At 46.7% G+C, this 8,115-nt stretch overlaps 1 protein-coding gene and 1 long non-coding RNA gene across 3 annotated transcripts in view; one reads left to right on the plus strand and one right to left on the minus strand.

The window, feature by feature from the left end:
- Positions 1-360, minus strand: part of CFAP100 (cilia and flagella associated protein 100) — a 16,121-nt gene extending 15,761 nt beyond the window's left edge. The window contains exon 1 of one of the 2 annotated variants that reach the window (XM_021294653.2): positions 226-360. The gene's annotated coding sequence lies outside the window, so the exon portion shown is untranslated. The remainder of the gene's footprint in view (positions 1-225) is intronic. The other variant, XM_021294654.2, reaches the window with a different exon arrangement.
- LOC135580474 (uncharacterized) lies at positions 361-7,863 on the plus strand. The gene is made up of 3 exons (XR_010475141.1): positions 361-603; positions 6,665-6,778; positions 7,735-7,863. It is a non-coding gene; the product is annotated as an uncharacterized LOC135580474 (long non-coding RNA).
- The last annotated feature ends 252 nt before the right edge of the window (positions 7,864-8,115 follow it).

The raw sequence follows: 8,115 nt of genomic DNA on the forward strand, positions 1-8,115 counted from the left end.
TTGCTTGCAGAGAATGGGAAATTGCTCCAGGTTTGGAGCTACAGAGCAACTCTTCCCAGGACAGATGTGTCTTGTTTCCATCACTCACCCCCCGCTCGCACATGAAGAAGGAGACGGTTGATCCCTGTGGGTTCCCGGTGGCACGTGCCAGCGCCTCTGCTTGTCTGAATGAGAACCTGTATCTGATGTTGAGAACACAAAAAACCCTGCTGCAATTGCTCTCACCTGTTTATTTTTGGCGTGTCACCCAAATAACAGCTCCTCTAGGTGGTTTTGTGGCCAGCCCGTGGTCTGTGGCCGCCGTGCAGCTCTGCTCGGTCCGGCTGGTGTTTGCTCCGCCATGGAAACCTGCGCCTGTTGCCTGGCGACATCCCCTCCGCAGGCACAGGGGATGGATTCCTCCCTTCTGGCGCTGGGCCCGGGTCCCCTGTGGCCAGGACAAGTGTCCCCATGAGGCTGGAGCGGAGCTGAGCCAGCTGGGTCCTCCTGTACCACAGGAGGCTTCACAAAATCACCTGCCTGGCAGCAACACCAGGTGTCCTGAGCAGGCAGCGCATGGAAGTTCACACCAGGCCTTGGGATGGAAAAGAAAACCCGTGTGGTGTAAGAGTTCTCTCTGGCTTGCTGGGTTCTTTATTATTTTAGTCCACATGGCCTGGGAATTGGGTATTTAACCCCATCTCTGCAAGGAAAGCAGTGGGTGGAGGAAGTGGGAGCCGTCACCCCTAAGCGTGGAAATGGCCGTGATTTGTAATCGCTGTGTGACTTTGAGCTGTTGTTTCACAGCCTCTGCCCTGGTGTTTCTGTTCGTGAAGTCTGAACAGCCGCAGCTTGGAGACTGTGTGTGGTATGGGAGGGTGAGCTGTCGTTTACTGGAGGTTCCCCAAGTCAACACTCCTAGCGAATCTCAAATATCATGTTCCATAATACAATATCATTCTGAAGATGATTTGATAAAATATCAGTTGAGAGAAGTAACACATTTTAAGAGAAGAAAAGATCCTTAAATCCCCATATTTTCTCTTTCCTGTTTCTGAGAAAACCAAGTTCTAAATGGATTGTGTTATTCTCTTGGCTCTTTAGACTCTCTATTAATACAATTTCAGCTTTCTGAAACAGCAGTTTCTTTCATTTACTGACAGGTTTCCAAACAGCTTTCTCCATCTGAATAAGTCATGCAATAAATAGCGTGATTTTCTGTAAGTGCAAACTCCCATTTGATTGTCATAGTTCTTTTCTGTAATTGCTGATTATCAAGTGACTGGATTCAGGCAACAGAAGGAAAACGCTTATACAGAAAGAAATTTATCTTCATTCTGAATGTGAATGCTTTGATTTTTAGCAGTGATGCAGAAAACTACCGTGTTATCTTTAGTATGCTTTGGGAAATATCCCAAATGTATTGGGGAGTATGTATAAAAAATGAGGTAATAGAATAATTTCCATTACCAAAAAAATAATTCAGGCATAAATTGTACTTAAGATGCATTTTTCTAAAGGCATAATGTCAAATGGTCTTTGTTCAGAAATACCAGTTTATTACAGAGTTGCAAATTTGCAGCAGTGGTAACATCACAGAAATAGATAACAGAAAATTAAGACATTTGAACAGCTATGGCTCTGTCTGGCATAATCTCTATATCAATGAATGATACAATTATAGACCCATTCTGTGTTATCCTTGCTAAACACTTCCCCAAACTGGAACGGAGATTATTTAAAAGCAGAGACGTGTTTTGTGAATTCTTTGAAATGTGCAAGCTCTCCATAGCTTTGGTTCATTGTTCGTGTCCCACATAGGCTTTGCATCTTCTTGAGGCCAAAGAAGTTTTTAAGGCCACAAGGATATCTGGGGTGTATTCCTAGCCACCATTAACTTAGTTAATGAATGGAGTAAATATAGTGTTCACTTCAGGCCACCACAGTTTTGGGGATTATTAAATGTCTGAACAGTGCACAGCTGAGGAAGACGGGCAGTTTGCATGGTAAGAACGGCAGGTTGCTGTTTGCATTTCCATCATAAGGATGCCTGCAGATTCAGAGGCTTGTAAGGGGTGGATTTGTTAGGACATGGGCTTGGGATTTCAGGATATGTCTTTGCCTGTTTCTTTCTTGAAGGCGTTACTTATCCACTCCTTGGTCACCCAGTTTGTGATGTGATCGGGTTACTTGTCTTCATTCAGTCACCCCATTTGTGACATGGGGATGCTGATCCCCACCACAGAGGTGCTGCAAGGGTTAATTAGTGTTGGCAAAACATTTTGAAATGGCTGGTTGAGAAATGCTGCCAGAGATGAAAGCTGACTAAGTATCTTGATAAACACTCCTTTGTAGTCTTGTCATTATCCTGTAGCCAGGATACTGCTCAGGTCACTGAGCAGTCATCTCCCCATTGCCTGGCATCTTCTCAAGGGGATTAATTTATTTAAGTACTTCACTACGGTTTCTGTGTTGTGACACATAATATGTACCACACAAAGAGAAAAACCTGGCACTAACCAGCAAACAGCACTGAAATACTGAACGGGTTGGCAGTTTTTCCTTTTTCTGGAGCCCTTGTTCCTCTGTTTCCCAGTGAACTGTGTGGCTGCAGAACCTGGACCATCCTGGGAGGGAGAAGGGCAAGTTGGAGCCTATTCCCAGGGTTAGACATCAGGAAGAAGGAGAAATCTGGGGCACTGTTCTCCTGTCCTTCTCCTGCTTGGGAGGGAAAGCAGTTTCAAGTTGATTAGGGAGATCTGACGGGGAATATGTGGCTGCTCGCACACTTCTTGCGTGGTCTGTGCATGCTGTTGAGCCCTGTAGAGGGGCTGAAATGGGAAGAAACAGTGTCCATGTGGTTCTCCTCCATTCATACTTTATTCACAATATAAATTCCTGCATCAGGGTGACAGCTCAATGAAAGAAGCAGTACTGGAGACCATGTCCAACCCATGTGATGAAGCGTAGGGCTGGAACATGTCTCTGTTCTCTGCAGATCTTCTCCCTTCCCAGCATCAGACCGTCCTGAAGGCCAAGCTGAATGGCCAGACACACTGACCGCTGCATGTGCGCAGTTCCTCAACAGCAACAGGGTTGTCTGCTGTCACTTTGGGTCATGGAAGACAAGGAAGTGACTGTCAGAAAAAGGGTCACTATGGCTTAAGGTGGAGCCATCCCACACAGGGGTGAGCAGATAGATAGTGCAGAAGGTAAGCAGGAGACCTCCCATGAACAGCAAAGCTATGATGTCCAAGTGCTATGGCCCCATGGTGTCTAACCACTGGCACTCCTGTTTACCCCCTGCTGAAGCTTACTGCCAGGAGAGATTTTACCTCAATGCAAAATGTTTCTGCTGGAAAAATGTCCTCTAACCTTTGCACAGCCAGAGCCAGCCAGGAGATGGCAGCAACCTTGTATTGCCAGGACTAGGGATTTGGCTCAGTGACCCATAATCTGCTGCTCTTGCTTCTTCATGCCGCTTTTACCTTGTAGATGAAGTCTACAGGCTGGACAAGCACCAAGAAAAACATGGCCCATCCTCTGGCTGTTGAAGAATTGCTCCCAGAGGGAGGGTCTGCAATACCTGTGAGCTCCACTCTCATCTGCACAAACAGGCTGATGGAACAGGGCTCACTCGGGTCTTGGTGTCCCATCACTGAGCCTCAGCACCCACTGCGTTCTTGGGCTGTCTCATCTCAAACGAACTCGTGGTGTTCTTTCAACAGATCTGATTTCAATCTGGTGGATAAAAGCTGCTAAAATCCCTGAAGGGCGACATGGAAATGAAAAGACAGCCTCTGTCATCTGTCCTTTTCCTGCGGTACACATGGGTGCTGTGTAATGACTTGGACAAAAAGCAGTGAGTGCTCAGTGATTTGGATTTCACACTCGTTCCTGCTGAGAATGCAGACTCTTTCCCGCTGAGAAGAAGAGAAAATGTTCTGCAATCTTCATTTTAGGACCTTTGCCAAATCTGGGCCAGCTTATTTTGCAATGCAAAGCTTATTCTAGTGTGTGCTGTGGTGGCAAGGGGTCTTTCTTGCAGTGGCTGTCAGCAGCACTCTGCTCAGACAGCTGCATGCAGATAAGCCCTGTGCTTTGCTCTAGATCCTGAGCTAACACAGCTCATGTCACAAAAATCGGTTGACTCAGGCTCCCTGACTTCTGGATCGGACAATGTGGGGACTGCTTGTTGGTCAGTCAAGTGGTGCTGGTGGAGCAGAGCCTGATGGAAATGCAGCAGAAGATGCCAGTCACAGAATAAGATAACTTGAGAGGAACTTCTGGAGGTCTTTAGTCCAACCTCCTGCACAAAGCCATACTAACTTCAAAGTCGTACCAGGCTGCTCAAGGACTTGCCCAGCTGATTTGAAAACTTCTAAGGATGGAGAGTTCACAGACTCTGCAGACGATGGAGGGTGAAATCTGGGAGGCTGAGCTTGGGCTGGTTTGGGCCTCACTGGTTTGCTCTGGTAAGGTTATAAATAAATGCTATGGTTGCAATTTCAACACCAGTTCTGAATAACCATTGAGACCTGATCCCAAACCAAAAACTGAAACTAGTTCCAGGCTTCCCTCAGAGCTCAGTACTTTTGGGACCTAGGAGTTTGCATTTGGCCCATTGCAACGAGAGCCACAAAGCTGCAGCCAAGGAGCCTTTCCTAACCGGGGCTATAAATCCAGGCTATTTGCAGGGACAAATGACCCAGGAACCTGAGGTTGCAACTTCATGATTTTGCATTAAGCCCTTAAGGCACAGTTCCAGCGTTTTTCCTGGCCCTTGCTTTGTGGCAAAACTACAGCTGATGTGACTGCGTGGGAACTGATCCAGCTGAAAAATACCCTGCCTGAGGAAAAGATCCTTTTTGTAATGGTCACTGTGATGGCTTGAGGAAGAGGGACACGGACACATGCACTGGGGGAAGGTAGAATTGCCCCTTTCAGTCACAGCCTGTGTTTTGATCATCTTAGGGAGTTAATGAAACTGCAGCTTTGTGGTAGTTGACACAGACTGATCCTGCAAGGCCTGCACACACAGTTCCCTCAACAGGGGTGTACAAAGGAGACCAAAAAGGATTCCAAACTAAAGTTACAGGTCATGCTGATTTTTAAGACCTGCAAAAGGGAGCACGTGCTTCATGGCTCCAAACTCTTTGTGCTCACGTGGAATGGATTAAAGATAAAAACAACCCTGTTATTCTCTTTGCTCCCGAGCTGTTTCAGTCCTGTCTGTCTTCTTCTCCAGAGAGGCTTTATTATCTGTGATCCAAAACTGTGGCTCATGCCCCCAGGGCAGCTCATGGGATCCACTTCCCTTTGCCAGAGAATGAGGCACCGCTGGGTACCAGCTGCAACGGTTCAGGAACGTTTGGTGCCAGGCTGGCAGTGTTCTTGCAGCATCTGCCTATTTGCATCATTATTTTAAGTGTGGAATACTTGGGCATAGAGAAGCAAAGTGACTTTGCCGATGCTGTGTGGTGGGTCTTTGGTGGGACAAGCCCCAAGTCCACTCCTTGTAGCTGCTTAGCTGGAATCACAGACAGCACAAACGTGCTCGTCATGCAATGACAGCTTTATTACTTGGAAATGCTAGGAAGTTTCCACATCCCATTCTGGCTCCTTTGCCTGCACCTGTGTGAATACCCACTGTTCTCCCCAGCAGGATGTCAGCAGATCCTGTAGCTTGTTTTCCACTGAAATGTCTCCTTTTAGGTAAATATTACATCTGGCATTGCTTTGCCAGTGGCTTTCCTACCTGGAGTTTGAACAACAGGTCAATGCCCTGTTCGGAGATAAGAGGAATATTTTCTGTGAGTGCTGGTTGCTGCTGCAATATGCCACCCTGCACTTCCCTTATTAGCTTCTTCCTTTAAAGGTTTTTGAACGCTGCTTAAGTCGTGGAATTTTTAGGAAAGTGAGGGAAATTTAAGAAAAGCCACCGAGTGCTTGGGCAGAGCAGACGGACTTGGTTATTGCAACAGCTGTCGCTTGTAAATTATTCATCTGTATGCAATTGAAACGCAGATCCTCAAAGGTCTTGTTACAAAGGGTGAGGTGAAGGATCAGCGAGCTTAGAGCAAAACAGGAAGGTGAACAGGTCCTGGGGAACCCTGCTCCATCCACTTGCATCTGCTCTATGATAATGTCTGCTTGCAGAAGAAAATTGAGTTGTCAATAAGTGAAGCAATGTAAAGATATGTGTCTGGGAGGGGGGAGAACATCTGTAAAATATCTTCTTGTGTCAGTTTTCCCTCCAGTGGGAAACACAGGTTTAAGCCTGTTGCAGTGAAACGTATACACAGCCCGTGGGTACGTACCAAGTATCGATGCACAACAGGCCCTGGCCTCTGTGAAACGGAGAAGTTTCCAAAGACCAAGAGAGATCGGAATAGCTGGCTAAGCAGAAAATAAGCCAGCGCAGTTGCACTCAGCAGTTCTGTCTCCAGACAAAACCAGACTTCAACTAATTAAGAAGAGCAGATGCTAGCTGGAACGTTAACTTGAACAACTATCATCTTTTGTCTGTGCTTACATCTGTATTCTAGTTCTCTCATAGTAGGTTTGGAGAGAGGAAGAATTAACCCTTTATCTGGCTTATTATTTTGTTAGGCACAGCACAACCTTAGAAGGGAGCATAATGAAACATATATGAACTGGTTTGGATCCTTTATTTTCTTTTCAGGAGCAAAAGGTTCTCTGTCCAATAATGCAGAATCATCATCAAAACCAGCTTTCTCAACCCGTCCTTCTCACAGCGTTGTCAGTAAAGTGATCTTGCTCAGCTTTCAGAGGCCTTGTAAGTAGTGCTGGACACAGGGCCAGCTGCTGTTCTTCCCTGTATGTATTGTATTAAGATGACACCTCTTCTTTAACCTGTGCTCATTTGTTCCCCTCAGCCTGTATTCCTTCTCATTAGACTTGATGTATGATCTATAGAAAGTGCGAAGAGCTCAGCTGTTATCTGATATGCTTATAAATAGCCTATCTGCCCTGCTATGGTTTTGTAGCTACCCCAACGTGACCAAACACTCAACATATTACACTCTTCCTGGAACTGGGAAACTGTCGAAGACTGCTAAGGCACCCAAATTTGGCCTCTACTGGAAGCTGGGTACTTGACTGCAGGCACCACGGGTCTGTTCCAGATTGGCAGTTCCTCGGTCTCATCTGCAATTCCTCCCTAGGAGATGAGGCAAAGGTGTCGTTCCAGTAATGAGGCTCTTCCCCTCTTCCCTGCCCCGCCTGCTGCAGTTCCCTCAGCACACCTATAAGCCCCCATCCTTTCCCACCTCTTCTCTCATAAGCCACCCCTGGGCTCCTCTTACATCCTTCATTCCCAGTTTCTTCCCTCTGCATCACAGCCAGATCCTCTTTCCTCAATGGGCTCACCATGTCCCTCATGGGCCTGGCCGTCCTCGCTGAGATTTGTCCTGCGATGTTTTCCTGAACACCAGTGCTGCCATCTAAACACAACCTGCTCTGGCTTCCAGTAGACCATAAGCAGCAAAGACAGCAAGTCCTGGTGCAAACTCCTCTCTACTTCCTTGCTATGTACCCCTTAGCCCTGTTTTCTTTTGCTGACCTCTGGAGTGATAACTATTGTCACTTCCCACCCCTTACTTGCACTGAATGAGCCTCAAATTCGGCTCCCAGAGAAATTGCCAGAGAGAAATGAATTTAGGCAGGAGATCTATGCAGGCTTAGGAAGTTGATCAGGATATTTAAGATTATCCCTGACCCATTTTCTTGCAGGTCTGATGCAAGAAGTGAGTCAGATCCCTCCAACACAGTTTGACCCGATGGATGTGGCCGGCAGACAGCTGAGCAGCAGTGTGTGGAGCTCATGTTGTTTTGCAAATAGAATAAAGTTCATTTAACACAGCAGGCTGCTGCCTATATTTGCTGTTAACTCAAAGGCTTATCACCTGAAAACAACCTACAGATCACTTGCTCCATCACTGCTTGCAGGTGAAATTAGCTGCTGAAAGCCTCCAACGTTTGTGGAGGAGGTGGGTATTTCTGAAAGGTGATCCTCTTTCCCAAGACAGAGCAAAGGTTCCTTTCCTGTCACGCTGAGCTTGTCGGGCTTGAAATGCTCACAGTCTCCATCCCCTTTTGGGTAGACAGGACCCT

Source organism: Columba livia, chromosome 10, assembly GCF_036013475.1.
Source record: "Columba livia isolate bColLiv1 breed racing homer chromosome 10, bColLiv1.pat.W.v2, whole genome shotgun sequence".
In the NCBI taxonomy this organism is placed as follows: domain Eukaryota; kingdom Metazoa; phylum Chordata; class Aves; order Columbiformes; family Columbidae; genus Columba; species Columba livia.